We start from the raw sequence: 16,949 nt of genomic DNA on the forward strand, positions 1-16,949 counted from the left end.
TTAATCTGTGTGGTCAGTGCTTTTTTGTGGCAAAACGAAGCCGGAAAAACGGTTAGGTGAAGGCTAACAACATGCGCTAACAACATTTAGCCTGGATGAGCATAAATCGATGCGGGAAATGCTGCAATCTGCATCTTGGCTGCACGTAAATATGTGGGAATAACATCAGCCTTTATTTTGCCGGGACACGACTGGAAACACAAATCCACGTGATTGTTTGAACGGTTTCTAAGGACTGAGCGGCATTTCTGCTTTGAAAAGCTAACACACCGCCCCAAAGCCGGAGACATGGTTCTCCTGAATTTGGCTGCTCGTTCACATAGAGCTGTGGGACAGGTGGCAGTCCGAAGCTTCCCATAAGCAACAAAGCATCCTCCCCTCCCCTCAAACACAAAACTTGAAGTCCGTCTGCTCTGCTCAGAGACCGCACAGGGTCCGGACGTCAGGGAGCACGAAGCGTTATTTTGTTTTGGGGTTGGACCTTGGTAGTCTTTATTTGCGGGCCTTGTTTATTTATTTTCAATAGTTAGATTCTGTTAGGCAGCCTTAGCAGGGAGCTGCTAACTCCGACGGTCCACGTGGCTGGGTCAGTTGTCCCCCTGAAAAATTTTATTTTTGGTCAAGGCTCCAATCCCTCTGTTTTGTTTTTTGTTGGGACCAGCACAGTAATTTATTTCATTTTGTTTTACAGGACACAGGTTATTTCTCCCACTCAAACTGTGTTCCTAAACTTTGGTGTCCATCGTTCATATGTTTTGGCCCCTTTTTTTTGATTTCCCTTAGACTGTGTCAGGTTTGCCTGTCGGGGGCCGTAACAGTTCTACATGTTCAAATTGGGGAGAAAGAATCTCACAATTAAAATATCAACTGTCTCACTGTCAAAATACAATTTATTGCTCATAAAAAATGCTAATTGTAGAAAAGCAGTGAGGAGTCTGAAAACATGAAAAGGATCAAATCTTGAATGTTCAATGTAACTATCCTAATTCACATGTAGAAAACAGTTGTGAAAGCTGTCCCCTGATAGCTGGAAAAGATATCTATCAGAGGACAGCTCTAAAAGCTATTTTCTGGTTCATAATTCTTTGGGCCAAAGCGTTCACTGGTCATAAAGAATGAGAGCAAGTGTTTTGGCCCCAGCTCTCTTTTTAAAACCATTATGAACTGCGACTTTGACAAGAACGTGGCTGCACCGCATTCATGCAGATTTGGCTCAACATGAAGCAGCACACTGAGGTATACTTGCTACAAAACCTCCCTGCATAACTTTGGGGTGACACCCACAGGCACTGGTGTGGGGGCAGCTGAGAAGAACCCTGAGGACAACACTGGAGTTGCTGGACATACTTTATGATTCCTGTTCAACTGTATATTAACTGCTGAAAGCCAATACAGCAAGGCCCAGTCTGAAGTGAGTAAGATATTGTCACACATAATGACACATAAGAACAGACCTGGCTATCAAACTGACGCCACCTCAGTTCCAGAAGCTAACTCTGACTCCTGGGCTTAGTGCCACTTTGGAAATCAGTTAAATGTGACTGCAGTGGAGTAAAACTTTGAAAAAGTGTAGTTTACACTGCTTTTAATCATAATTACTGGTGATTTAAACATTATTACTAATAAAAGCTACAAGTAGCATTTAGCGGGCCTGAGCAAGTGCAACCGTCCCGCGAGCAACGCCCCGCTCGAACCGTTTCATGTTGTTCTTCCTTCTGCATTCTGGAGCTGCAAGCTACTGATAACATGACAGCAGCATCTCGGTGGGGGGTGGGGGGCTGTAATCTGTTGGCTTTAAGGACAGAGACTTTTGCATATAGCATGAAAAACAATTCTTAAACCGAAGCCTCGTTTAGAACAGCTCATTTTCTCATCAAGAAGAAGGCATTTTCAGATTGAGAAGTCGTCAAACAAGCAATGATGATAATTACTAACACTGTACCTAGGATGAGAAAAATGGAAGTGATCTAATTTCCACTACAATGTCTAGACAAGTGTCAGTTATGTCTGATAACTTGGCCAATTAGCTGGCCCGGGATATTGCAAAGTGCAGGTGGTTTTGCATCCAGTGTGATGAGTCTGTGGAAAGCAGCAGCTGTTGTTTTTTTATTAACATCAAGAGAAGAACTCTTGACACAACTGCCCTTACAGACAACTACAAGAGGAGTTGAAATTTTTAACACGGTGAAGGAGTTTTTGTGCAGAAAAAGGTACCATTAGAAAAGCTGGTAGCAGGGACTGCAGACGGGGCTCCTGCTATGATCAATCGACAAACAGGTTTCATCACTCACTGTAAAGCTGACCCAGACTTTCCAAATTGTCTGCATTACTGCTGCTTCATTCACCAGTAGGCCTTATGTGCAGAAGTGATTGGCTCTGGACACATAATAACTCCTATTGTGAAAATCATAAACAAGTTCAACTGCAAAGCCAAACAGCACAGGATTTTCAAGGTGCTATTGGAGGAGATGTCTGCTGAATATGGTGAATATGAATATGAATATGAACTTGCAATTTTGACTGATATTACAGGAAAACTGTATTGCGAGGCAATGACAAAACTATATTTTTTTATGGAACAGCCTGCCGGAGCCAGTGTTTCTTGTGGGGATCTTTTCTGCCAGGGCTTGCTGGCTTGGTTGGTGGTTTTTGCTGCAGTTGTCTCGCTTGCTGGAGCAGCTGGAGTTAAACTTTGCAGCCTCACGGCTGTGAAGTGAACCCCGCTGCTGTCCCAGTCTGGGTGGGCACTGTGGCGATGTTCCTATGGCCAGGCTGGCTCCTGGTATGAAGAGATTCCCAAATACCGTTCCTAACTGCAGAGCCAAGCATGTGTTTACATGTTTAGGTCAAAAATGTGATGAACAGCTTCATGTTGTCTAGTGATGTAAGTTTTTAACCTAATTAAACCTAAACATGTCACCCTGTTACTAATCCAGTTGTGTGTCTAAGTTATATAAAAGCATTGTTTTTATATTTAGAGCTCTAAGTAACCAAACAGTCGTCTATCTAAAAGACCTTTTACAATTGTTCACTTTTAGCAGGTCTCTGAGTACATATGACCAATGTATGGTGGATGTTCAGAGAACTTGTATAAAACTTAAGGTGACAGAGACTTTGGAAAAGTGGCTTCATTGTTCTGGAGTTTTTTGTTTCACCCCTCAGAAGAGTTGACTTGGTGATTTCTTTTAAAAAGCTGCTAAAAAAATTATCTTTTTAAAATTTCATTTTCTAACTTGGTTTTTACATTTTGTGTTCCATTTTTTGTTCTTTTATTGGGAAGCATTTGTTATTTGTTTGGTGTTTAAAGTTGCTACATATTGTATATACACATCATTTTTAGAGACATTGTTATCAGTTGTGTTTGTTGGTGTTGTAGTTTGATTTCATTGAATGTAAAGAAAGGAAAAGAAGTTGCAGCATTGATAAAAAAGGATATAAGAGATATTTATTATCCTATGTTTCATCTGTAGGAGTGTAGTGAGGTTGGGTTTTGTTTTGGAGCATATTCATATGTTTTGTTTGAAAAAAAAAAGATAAAATATTGAGTTAATTGTATTTTGGATGAATAAAAAAAAAAGCAACGATAAGTAATAAAGATGTATAACAGACATAAAAGAACAAATGAAAAAGCAGCTGCCTTTTTGTGGCCAAACTCCTGTCATACTTGCTTGCAACCCCTGGCTAATTAAAATATGAGCAGGAACCCAGCAGGGGAAGGACCGGTGAAATTTGACCCCTGAATCAGGCCTGGCTTCAACAGGTTGTTGCATGTAAGAGGAAAAAAAATCCTAAAATTAACCGGTTCATTTTAAAATTGTGAAAGTATTCAGGGACCATTTGGACAGGTACAGCTATATGTCTGTGAAGTTTGGTCTTAATAGTTGTAAAACAAATTATAATGAAAAAAGATTTGTTTGGAGTCCAGACAGACAGAGCAAAGATTATGTGATGCATAGAATTTCTTAAAATTCATCTGTTCTACCTAAAATTTTGAGGAAAATATGGAAGGCAGTAGGACACAGATCCCTACATTTTTCTAAAGTTTGGTGTTGATATATGAATGATAAGTTATGAAAAAAAATAGGTGTTCATAGTTTTGGCTTAAAAACACCTTTTTTGACTTTTTGGACGTAGAAATGTCTCAAAATTCACCTGTAACTTTTTAAATTCTGAAAATATTTAGGAAGCAGTAGCACATAGATGCCTATAACTTGGAAAAGTTTGGTGCTGATAACTTAAACAAAAGTTATGATAAAGATATTTGTTCAGTCCAAAATTTCACAAGCAAAATTATTGATGAAGTTTCTCGTAGCCCTATAGTGCCGCGTATCAAAGGTAGAGTTTATAAGAGGCATCTAATTCTGAAATCCTAGCTTCCTGAGACAAACGGCTGATTTTCTATGAAGTTTATTTTATGAGTAAGTGCAATCGACCACTTCCTGTTTGGGGGGGGCTTATACAGGCACCGTCAGGTTCAAACACATGAAACTGCAGATTATGAGAGAGGACCCTACTAAGTATCTCCAGTTTTAATTTCATGCACGTGGGACGAAGCACAGAGAAAAGATAGGGCAAAATGCAACAAAAACTGTGTTTTTCAATAATTAGGTGGCGCTATGGAGCTCGTCATAGATTGTCATACCCATGGGTTCAGAATGGAAGTTTCATCAAGTCTATAGAATTTCAGTGAGATCAGACAAGGAATGTGCACGTGAGAGCAACTTTTGTGTGCATGGCGAGACGGCCAACTTTGCCACTCTGTCACGACCACACCCCCGCGTTGAAGTTATGGTTTTTTTATCGGAGTGAACTTCAATGGCTTTTCAACAGGTGGACGTAGTTTTGAGGTGTGTCGGCTCATCCCACTTGGAGCAGTCATGGTCCAAAGAAAACATGTCATTTCCTGTTGCCAGCAGGTGGCGCTACACCTGTTCCAGATTTTTCTACTGCAGATGTGTTCAGAGTCAGACTACAATCAAGCACATCAATTTTTGGATCAGATTAGATTATGCATGGCTGAATAATGGCCATTACTCTTGTCAGGGCGTGTTTTCAAAACGACCTTGAAGTTCGACGCACCGCCATGGTCACGAACAAAAAGAAAAACTTAAAAGCTTCGCAATATAATATCGGACATGGGTCTAGTTTACAAAACCAAAGTTTGGAGTCATTATTCATAAATCTCTAGGGGAAGTTCGTTCTAGTACGAGGCCTGCAAAGACCAAGATCCAGCAAAAATGACATATTGACATCAATATAGCAGACTTCCTGTTTGAGTGACAGCTTGGTACCAGAAGACTTTTTTGTAGGTTTCCCTCTGAGGAACATACCCTGTTAAAATCGAGCTTGTACGTATTAAAGGCCTCAAGAAGGCGACTCTTTTGGTAGAATAATAATAATAATAATAAACCTAACAGGGTCCTTGCACTACGTGCTCCGGCCCTAATAACTGGTGAAATGTTATGACATGACTATTCTGACTACAGTGTGTTTGCCTCCATAATTCAAAGAGGTGCATTTTAAAGGCGAGATTAAAAATGGCAGTCCTGTGTGCCCACTTTTGAGAACTTATCGACCCGAAGAGTGATTTAAGATGCAGTACGACTAGCTTTGTGGACTCAGACCAAGTGGTGCTGAATGCTGTATACTGATATAGCGCTTTTCAACCTTGATTCAAAGCCAAACGCACTTTACAGTCACAGTCCCATTCATCCACACGTTCGCAAACTGATAGCAGCTCTGCTAACCCTGCCACCAACCCATAACCACAATAGGAGGAATGTGTCTTGCCCAAGGACACTTTCACACATGACAGTAAAGCGGGGAATTGAACCTGTGACCATCCAATTATCAGTCAACTACTACCACGGTTGCTCATGGAGTGGATGGAGAATGCAAACAAGTTTCTCACCTTGGCCTGGTTTGGTTTCAGATGTGAGCCACAAACTAAAGCCTAAAGCGAACCAGACTTCCTTGAATAATCATGCAGTTTGAAACACCCTCACTTGGTATTGGGGGAGAAAGCAAGGAGAAAAAGGGACTGTTCACCCGCTGATTAAGGGGCTGTACCAACTTTTTTCCCTCTTCAGCTTATGGTTTTTTATGCTGCTTTCAGCCTTTAAGGCCTTTACTTCACTTTTGCTCTTGATTCTCCTTAAAGTAAACGAAGACCCTCACTCTAAATGGGACCAGGATTTAAATGTTGGATCTGCACTAAAATGCAGGTGAGCTTTCACACTTGCCAAAAAATGGACTGTCAGAGAAAACAAACTCCAGTGCAAATCAAACCTCCCAGTGTGAATGTGCCCTAAGGTACAGACAAACAGTGTTTTTTTTATTGTTTTTTTTTTCATCTTTAATTCCCATATTTTCACAACTATAAGGCACACTTAAAAGTCTTAAATTTTCTCCAAACTGTAGGGGGCGCCCTATAAGGCAGAGGGCCTAATGTGTAGTTGTGGGACGGCGGCAGGGGAGTAGTAAAAGACGACATGAGAACCAACTCAGGTTTTCTCCTGCTGCTTTTTTTCCACAATGACGGTGTATGTGTGTATGTGTGTCTGCTGAAATGTGTGTGTGCCGGGTTCCCGCGTGCTCCCTCATTTGCAAAAGGAGGGGGCAGACACTCAGCCAAGTGAGTGTGTGAGCGTGCATTCAGTTTGTGTTACTCAGGGAGGGAGAACAGTAATCTATCTTGAACCCACTCTGGAAGCTCTGAGGGTCCGAACGGGGAAGTGAACCCCCGGAGGAAGATCCGCGGTCAGAAACATCATCGTAGGAATGGTTCAACACTAGCATGCATATTTTACTGGTATGCTGTGCTAACGTGCCAGCGCCTTAAAACCTGGTGCGCCTTTTGTATGTGTTAAATACCGAAAAATTACCCATTACTGAGACCGCCCCCTATAACCCGGTGCGCCCCTTGGTGGTGAAAACACGGAAAGTCCCACCCATTGACTCTATATGAGAAGTGGACAGAGTGAGTGTGACATCAACATAGAAAATGGCTTACCTCCATGTTGGAGCCAGACAGTAAGCAGTGATTAATCCAAGCTAACACTTCTATGGCAACCACTATAGCCAATCAGGAGTGATTTTGTTGGAAGTCCACACATCTACCACTGAAAGCAGACTCGGGAGAATCTCTCAAACGCTATGAACATTGGACGTGAGATGGGATTTTGGCTTATTGGAGCCAAAGGGTACTTCCTGTTTGGAAAGCCAGGGAGAAGGGGGTCACTCAGTTCAGTTCACATATACAGTCAATGCTCCCATCTAGTCTGTTTTGGAACCAATTAGGTATTTATTGTAAAATATATAATTTTGGTAGAACGTTGACATACTATAACAGGTTCACCTAATACTGTGTTTTATTCTGAAAGTCTGCCAGACAGACTTCCTTTCACTCCATCTTTTAAAGACTTTCTCCTTCTTCCTTTATGGAAATTGGGATTTAGCTGCAACAGCTACACAAACTAGACTTTACCTTAAGCTTCTGGAAACCTCAGACACACAACATTACGTGTGTGGTGTGGCCTTAGGGTCAACTCAATGAATATACTGAGTCCTGCTCAAGGGCTGTGACTGCACTTTGTGTCCTGGACTTTATCTCCCAGAAATTATGAAAGAAAAAAGGAAAAAAGAAAAACATCAACTCTTGACCTAAACATTTATGTGCAACTAAATCAACATAGAATACAGATGCATTTGATGCTGTTGCCTTATCAGACAATTTACAGGCATTACAAGGCTTTGTCCTCCTCACAATACATTACATCGTCGACTCACAAAGTAAAATGTGTCTTTATTTTTCTTCTCCACCCATGCTCTGTGGGTCACATGCCTGTGAATCCTCCAGGGCCCACTTTTAGGAAAACTTTGAGTGAAGTTTAAGCCAGCAAGTGGCTGATTGGATAAGCCGTTTGCCAGTTTACCTCTTGTTTTCAGTCCACAAAAAAATCTTGAATGAGATAAGATCACAAAGACAAACTGTTGTAATAACAAGCAGCTGCTCCTCAAGTGATTGCAGAGGTTGTGTTTAAAAAGCTTGTGAAAAAGAAGATGTAATGCCAAAGATTCGGAAAAACTAAAGCACATGGCTGCTCTGACCACAGCACTGGAGAAATCTATGAGGGGCCGTATAAGACATTATTTATTCTGAACCATTCACATTCATACATTCTTGCTCTCACAGTCATATATACTCTCTTTCGCATACATATATTCTCTTACGCATCCATATATTCTCTCTCTCACATTCATACATTCTTGCTCTCACAGTCATATATACTCTCTTTCGCATACATATATTCTCTTACGCATCCATATATTCTCTCTCTCACATTCATACATTCTTGCTCTCACAGTCATATATACTCTCTTTCGCATACATATATTCTCACTTGCACATCCATATATTCTCTCTCTCGCATGCATATATATTCTCTTACGCATTCATATATTCTCACTTGCACATCCATATATTCTCTCTCTCGCATGCATATATATTACTTTACACATACATACATTCTCACTCTCATTGTCACTCTTAAAAAAGAATGTATGTATGTGAAAGACAAGTATATATGAACGTGTGAGGAAGAGTTTATATGTGTGTGTGAGAGAGGAGTATGCATGAAACGGAAGTTACTTTGCATGAAAAGGAAGGCACTTTGAATGAAAAGGAAGGCACTTTGAATGAAACGGAAGGCAGATGATTTCTCGTGCTCTGATTGGACGAGAGGCCGCCACCTCCCATTTTGAACAGACGCTAACACGAACCAATAAGAAGGCCATCGGAACCTTAAGAAATATTTTATCTTCACCTCAAGTGGTCACAAATCTGTCTGCATCTCTAGAGACACAAAGGAATGTCTCAAATACCAATAATGGTAATAGAAGTGCCACCGAAACAGAAAATCCGTATCCACCTTATTCCTAGCCCCCATGAGCCTTTGCGTGAATTATGGGCGACACTTCCTGTAGACGCTGGAACACGCATTTACATTAAAACAAATTCCTCTTGTTTTCGATCCATAACTACATATAAATGTGGGAAAACCAGCTGTCATTTCTTAAAAAAGGCAACGGTGAGGTGGAGATGAAATATTTGTTAAGGTTCCGATGGCTGCAGGACCCCCGTGGCTACTTCTTGCCGGTTCGTTTTTTTTAAAAAATAAACTTTATTAACAATATCTTGCACATACAAAATACCAAACACAAAACTCCACTGTGTGCAAAATACAATCTTCACGTTCGCCATGAGAATGAACAAAAAAACATAATGATAACCATGTAAAACAGGTTATGCAAAAAGAAAACAAAAATAATAAGGCAAAGGAATCTGTTAAAGTTTCAGGAGAGACCATGTTTCAACTGTTCTGACAGCTTTTTTGTTAGTGGAAGATTTAATACTGTTCACATACAAAACCATTTCTTTCTGAAAAACATAAAACACGGTTTTTTTGTTGGCATATTTACACTTGTGTATAAAGTATTTAGCCATAATTATAAGTAAATTAACTACATATATTTTTTCTGCATTAAGTCTTTCTTGTGTAAAATATCCAAAAATAATATGCTCGTAAAATAATCTATAATCTTCACATAGATGAGTTCTTATAAAATGTATCACATCTTTCCAAAATAGTTGAGTGAAAGAGCAAAACCAAAAAAGATGAGGCACAGTTTCTGGTGAGGAATGACAGAATGAACAGTTTATGTCCAGATCTTTTTTAAACTTAGTAAAGAAATGTTTCACTGGATAAAATTTGTGAAGAATTTTGAAAGAAATTTCTCTGATTTTATTGGTGATGAAATACTTTTGTGGCAGGGTCCAAACCTTTTCCCACTGAATTCTACATCCAAAGCTGTTCCAGTATGAGATAACATACGGTTTTGTGGCAATCTCATTTTGAAACAGAGAACAGATACTTTGATTATTCCTGCTAGCTGAAAAACATACCTTTCCACACCACAAGTCTGTTAATTTGGGATTTCTTGCTGGTTCATGTTAGCGTCTGCACTGTAATCCCTAGCGAGTTGACTGAACTTAAAAATTATTTTGTAACAGATTACGCAACAGTTAAGTTATATTATTAAAACTTTTAAGTTAACATTTATTAAAATTCATATTGTCAGTTGGCTTACATTTGTATTATTTCATATACAAAATATTAAGATTCCTCAACTTATAAAAGAGAGATTATTTACTTAAAGTTTTTAATATTTTCCAACTAAAAAACGCTTTAACTAACTATATTTTTATATTACTTAACTCATAAAATATGTAAAATTCACTCAAATGCTTTATAAATTCTTTAACTCATTAAATGTGTAGCATTGAAAATATTTAAAATTCTTCAGCTTAAAATGTATTCTAAACAGAGATATTGATACTGCCCCACTACATTTTAAAGGCTAACATTGATAAAAACCAACAAACGTGAAGGCCACACAATAGTGATTGCTTAATACACTTTTTTTAATTGCTCTTTAAAAAAAAGCACAAATATCAAGAGGATGAAGAAACAATAAGTGCAATAAAACTGCATTATAAGAGTGCCACACAACATATTGACAAAAAAAGTTGGTTTTGTATTTTACGGCAGAAAAAGCAAATGATCACAACAAAACACATTAGTTACATAACACTTAAACCAACAAATAGTCCATTCTGGAAGACTCACTCAACGAAACATTCTTCAGCGTCAATAAATGTCCTTTCAGTGGTTTGCTGTCCTCAAGGCTCAAGACAGCATTCTGAATAAATATGAAGGCAAGTTCAAGTTTTTTGGGGTGCTGTAGGTCCAGAGCATAGATGTCCCCGAAGAGTTAGAAGAGATCAGTCAGCCAGATCTGTGGGACCACTGACGGCAGCATCCGGAGCGTCACCACGACAACTGAGAAGATACCCACAGCAGTGTCTGTGAGGTCTGGTATTCTGGAAAATACAAAACAAAAAACACAGATGAGTTCAGACCCTCAAAGATATTCATCACACTAATGTCCAAAACTGACATTCCTGCCATCTGTCAATAGGAATCTTTTCATGCTAACATTCTGTTAGCTTTTAATCAACTGGCTATGATGTTTTAAGGACCAACTCCAATTAAAATTGTGTTTTTAAAAAGTTCTTTAGCATTTTTCTGAAGGAGGACATTTATAAAATAATTTAAGACTAAAGCTTCATTTTTCTTTATTCAAATAATGATGGATCAGGAGCAGAAAAGGTAAACGAAACTCCACTCCTTCCAATCAGGAGTCCCTGATGTTCGCCTTTCATCTTCCGTCTCAGTTTTAAAACCATTTAAAAATATCACTCAGTTTACAAACTACAAACAATTGCCCTATTTATTATGTCACTCAATAAAATCTCAATCAATATTAAAGGATTAGTGAAAACCATTGACAGGGAGTCGTGTGCACTTACTGTACAGGTCTTGAAGAAGTTGGAGGCATCTTCATGCAGATAAACAGGAAGTGCAAGGAGGACAAGTGCCCGTCTCATGTTCACATCACGTTGGTCCTAAAAGAATAAAAAGAAATATCCATTACCTTTGAAGCAAATGCAGAGCAAACACTTCCAATATTTACTTAAGGAACTTTAAGAAATAATAAAATGATACCTTTTCTAGATGTCTATTTCTAGTAAGAGGACAATACAGTGTTTATGTCATGATCCACTTCAGGTCAAAGACCCAAAGTCATTTGAAGGCAAGTTACACCATGGCTTCTTACAGCTGTTTACAAATGATTTGTTATCCGTTTTTGAATTATGCACATTAGAAATTCACCTGGAGGTCATAAATCCTAACCAAGCTGGCCAGTTCCTGTCTGTTTTGGTGGACTTAGTCTCAGAAAAGGGCAGCTTTAAGTTACACAAACATGTAAAAACTGCACAATTTCCTCTGACTGCATCTACTCTACATAAATCCATTTCAGATCTTGACAGATGAGTTTTCATGGTTTCAAATGATGGAATGGTGCTAATGCAACATCATTTTATTATTGTAATATACTGTCATAAAGACATGACAATATTCCAAAGTGTCTCCACATACATGGCAGTGGAAACACTTTGGAATATTTGCTATGTAGTACTGCAGTATTATATGTAGTACTGCATAGTGCCAAAGTAACAGAACACAACTTGCACCTCCATTCCATTGTGCCACCTTCAGCCTGCAATCTAAATATGTTTAGTTCAATTGTAAATAATTTCAGCTCTATTTAGACCTTTGGCTAGTTAAAATGTGCATAAATGTTTCCATGCTGCCGTATAAATCTAATAATGGTAATAGTTCAGGATGAATGTATTAAATAAGTATAAAACTCACCCACTGACACCTCTTTTCTGGTGAAATGGTGACTTTCTGGTGAACTTTCTGAAGTTCAGTATCTGAAAAAGTCCAAAAGAGATTTTTCAATGTTAAAAAATGTTTCAATTATATTCTGATCAAAAAACATTTATTGCACTACACAACCTATTGCATTTTTTGTTTTTTTAAAATAGCTCTAGACAAATAACAGACAAGTTACCTGGCTGGCCTTGGCGTCTACCTGGAGGTGAAACACTGAACACTCTGTAGTTCGGTACCTGAACACAACACGAGCACGTTGATTAATTTATTTTTACAAAAACCTTTTTTATAACGGAGATCAGTGATTTATAAAAGCTTAAAGCTGCATTCAAAACCCAATGCTTCCATGTAGCAACCAGGCTTAAAACTGTTGGCGGTAGCTCCTCCCACACAACCGTTAGAGGCTTTGAGTGACATTTTTGGACAAATGTCCAGCAGCAAACTTTAGCCACAGACAGAGGCCTCCAACGCGAATTTCACACGCGGATCATGTTTAGTGTGATTGCAGCATAACAGATCATTTCTACCTCTGAAAAAAAAAAAAACCTCATCACTATCGTAACTTACGGGCAGAAATGCATTTTGGGTTTGGCTCGCCATACGTCTGCTATGACAAACTAATCATGTATACATTTCCACATTAATCTCTAAAACAATCATAACACACATATGTTTAAACAACAGTAAACCACATTTACGGTAGTATAAGAGCATTTTTAAAGCATTCATTCATAAACCATGAACGATACTTACCAAATTAAATCAGGGCTGAAGACAAGACGGCACCATCAGCGATGAGGCGGACGAAAAAAAAACCCGAGGTTGGGGCGTCTTGAAGCGGGACGAAATCGCAACGCTTTGCAGAATAATAAAATGCTCGACTTTCAATTTCAAACGTCGCATACTCGCATTCGGCAAATCCAACATGGCCACCTGAGCTAACGTAGAGAAAACGAAAGACCCTCCCACCAGTACGTGATGACGTCATGACGCTACTTCACGGATCTTAAAATTTTTGAGTGCCAGATACAAATAAGCTTTAAAATATTTAGCACTGTTAAGTTAAATTTGAAAAAATCTTGATAGAGCTTAATACTTTATAGTTGAATCAACTACAAAATGACATTTAAGTTGTGTAACCTTAATAGTTATGAGTCAGTACAAGTGATAGGGTTTAGAGTGTGTTCAAAATGGGAGGTGGCGGCCTCTCGTCCAATCAGAGCACGAGAAATCATCTGCCTTCCGTTTCATTCAAAGTGCCTTCCTTTTCATTCAAAGTGCCTTCCTTTTCATGCAAAGTAACTTCCGTTTCATGCATACTCCTCTCTCACACACACATATAAACTCTTCCTCACACGTTCATATATACTTGTCTTTCACATACATACATTCTTTTTTAAGAGTGACAATGAGAGTGAGAATGTATGTATGTGTAAAGTAATATATATGCATGCGAGAGAGAGAATATATGGATGTGCAAGTGAGAATATATGAATGCGTAAGAGAATATATATGCATGCGAGAGAGAGAATATATGGATGTGCAAGTGAGAATATATGTATGCGAAAGAGAGTATATATGACTGTGAGAGCAAGAATGTATGAATGTGAGAGAGAGAATATATGGATGCGTAAGAGAATATATGTATGCGAAAGAGAGTATATATGACTGTGAGAGCAAGAATGTATGAATGTGAATGGTTCAGAATAAATAATGTCTTATACGGCCCCTCATAGAAATCCAATTGCTAGTTGTTTATTGTTCTTTTAAGCTCTTAGGTAAAAGTTGCTTGCACTGACTCAAAATATTACCATAAAGTTGCATTTATGAAGGCAGAATTCATTAAAATGACACATGGAAAGCAGTTGGAAATGAGCGCCCAGCTGCAGAAAGGAAACTGTATTAGAATAGAGGTTGTGATTCTGATGCCGTGTGACAATACAAGATATTGTTCTTACAGTAGTTAGGTGGGGAAGGGATTTAGTTTAAGTTGCCACACTTCAGCATCAGTTAAAGTCACCAGGAATGCAGGGTAGAAATATATTGGAGGAGAAGATACAAAACAAAAGGAAAAATCATGTTTTTTTCATTTAAAAAAACTAAATACATTATTCTCATATGACAAACACGTAGTTTAGTGCACTTTTCCTGTTAATTCTGTACATCTAACAACACATGACTAATTAATACATGTTACTATTCAGAAGCAGTTAGGCCAACATTAACTGTAATTACCTAAAGTGAGCACTTACTTATCAGCATCACATCTATGTTGAGGATTTTCTATCTTGCTTATGTTTTTGAGGAGTTCCTCTGGGTTTTTGAGCAGCTGTATATTTCAAGCTTTCTTAAGTTCAAACCAGTTTCCTTTGGTCTGTAGAGCACTCCAATTACCTTCAAGTGTCTCCGTTTGTGTCACTGAAAAACGAACACCATCATTCTCACAGTTAGTTTTTACCTTTAACATTATTGACGTTGCCGGCGACAACGTAATTTCACTCGCTCCTTTACATCACGAAAATCTTTTACCTTTTACACCACCAACCTGTGCGTCCGAGAAATGCTAAGACTTGAACTAGAGTCCTCTTGGTGTGACGTAAGAGTGCTAACCACTATACGCTTATACCATTCGACATTAATTTGCCACACTTAAACATTATTCATTCTGTTTGTAGTTCCTTGTATACTTTGTAAAAATGTTCTTGTTTACCCTGTCATGTCCACATGCATTTTCAACCTCTTTGTTCAGTCCAATGCTGAGTTTTCAGCTGGTTAGTGTGAAACACTGAGACGACAGTAAATATTGACCGGATCTGTACAGAAAGTTGTCAGCTATTTCAGTTTTTAGGAGTCTGACTGTGAAGAACTTCCCTTAATGGTTCTTCATGCACACCCTTCATTTGTTGAAAGTAAAGTCTCCACGGGACTGTTGGAAGGTAACATGATGCTGTCTTTGCTACACAGCTTTATGTTTTGAACTACATTTTACTCTTTTTTTAATATAGTTTGTTTGCACAGAATTTTAGAGATAATGAATAGAAAAGTGTTTGGATATAAAAAATGTAAAAAGTAAAAAATTGTAAAAGTATGCAACGCAAATGAAATTTGTTTTTAAACGTAATACATTGTCACCTTAATTGACACAGAATATTCCCAATTTAAAAAAAAATTAATAATAATGTTTTAATTTAGTTATTGTCTGAACCTTACTTTTAGTGAAATATGAAGAGGTTCATATCCAAAATATCACTGTTGATTTCTACTACAATAAGGCCCTTTTTTAATTTAAGGATAATACTTTTTTAGGATCTCATTTATGAATAAAATCAAATAAATGTGAAATGTTTTACAGAAATGCAGTCATGATATCACAAAAAGTCATTCTCAGAATTCTAAAATAGGCATTTCCCTGGTTATCTACCTTGTATGTATAAATATAGACAAACAAATATCTTTCTAGTGACTGTGTCAATAAACTGACTTGTTTTATCCCCCAAAATTAAAACCATTCAAGACCTTTGTCTATATAAAACAACAGAAGATTAATTTCTCTAACTTGAGATTCTTAGATCTCTTTTCTTCCGCCTTAAAATTTGCAATTAATTCAGCTGTCAAATGTGTCTTCGCCCAACCGCTGGTGAGATGATGCATCAGCTCACGTTGAAGACTGCGCTTTGGTCTTCCAACTGTGAAGACCCACTTACATAACATGCAACTCTGAATTAAGCTGTTTTATGCTGACTATTCCAAGTTGGCTGCCTTTAGACATATTGTATAGTCATAATGCAAGGCAGCCAGCAAACATTTTTGTATGTCGGGAAGCGGCAACTGTAAGCACAATCCCTCTACATGCTTAGGCTCTTTAGCCTAAAGGTGCGGACACTGTCTTTGGGGATTCATTTAAGTAAGTCTGTCTGGAGTTTGGCTCAGTGAACTTAAACAAAGCTCCGAATTGCTCTCTGTTTTCATATGAAACCCTCAGCCAGAACCTCAGGCCCTTGGTAAACGGCTAAAGACTCTCCCCCTCCTTTAGAACGTATACCACGCTGACATAAGGTTATGAGATCAGGGTACAAAAGAATGTGGAGAACGCTACAGTTCATTGTTTGGATTTGTTCTTTAACAAGATTTAATCAGAAAATTTCTTAGTAACAGTTGTCTTTTGCAGCTTTTATCAATTCCAAATCAGACATCTAAGTACGCAAGACCAAATGTGGGATTTTTCTCCTGTTTTATCGCATAATGTGAAACAAAGTGATGACCAGTAACACTTTAATCTCTACAATGGGATATACAAGTCATTAATATAACAAAGGGGTAAATGCATCTCTAAATTCCTTAAATTTCTACATTAAACCTGTTTTTGGAGGCTTGCTTTCTTTTCAAGGCGAAATTAATGTAATTCCCCAAAAGAAAGGATGAGTGATTTATTAAAGCTGAATTTAATGTACATATCGATGTTCTTTACATCTGGATGTAAAGCTTTCAGACAAGTACAAGGTCACAGGATGTTCGGTAATGCAGGTGTAAAGCAGTGTAAAGACAGGAAATGGGAAACACGAGTTCATCCATACAGGGAAGTTCACA

General features: G+C 38.2%; 1 protein-coding gene and 1 long non-coding RNA gene across 3 annotated transcripts in view; both read right to left on the reverse strand.

Annotated features, from left to right (window-relative positions):
* The window catches only part of rspo2 (R-spondin 2), an 83,569-nt gene that overhangs the window by 33,531 nt on the left and 33,089 nt on the right, over positions 1–16,949 (reverse strand). The window lies entirely within an intron of this gene.
* Positions 10,730–13,249, reverse strand: LOC144984509 (uncharacterized). Of its 2 annotated transcripts, XR_013648259.1 has the most exons (5): positions 13,116–13,249; positions 12,541–12,598; positions 12,339–12,400; positions 11,432–11,527; positions 10,730–10,942 (listed from the first exon to the last, which is right to left on the reverse strand). It is a non-coding gene; the product is annotated as an uncharacterized LOC144984509 (long non-coding RNA). The 2 variants fall into 2 exon arrangements; XR_013648258.1 differs by lacking the exon at positions 13,116–13,249 and having other exon boundaries at positions 12,541–12,732.

The sequence above is a fragment of the Oryzias latipes genome, chromosome 16, assembly GCF_053564925.1.
Source record: "Oryzias latipes strain Hd-rR chromosome 16, Olatipes_Hd-rR_3.1".
Taxonomy (NCBI): domain Eukaryota; kingdom Metazoa; phylum Chordata; class Actinopteri; order Beloniformes; family Adrianichthyidae; genus Oryzias; species Oryzias latipes.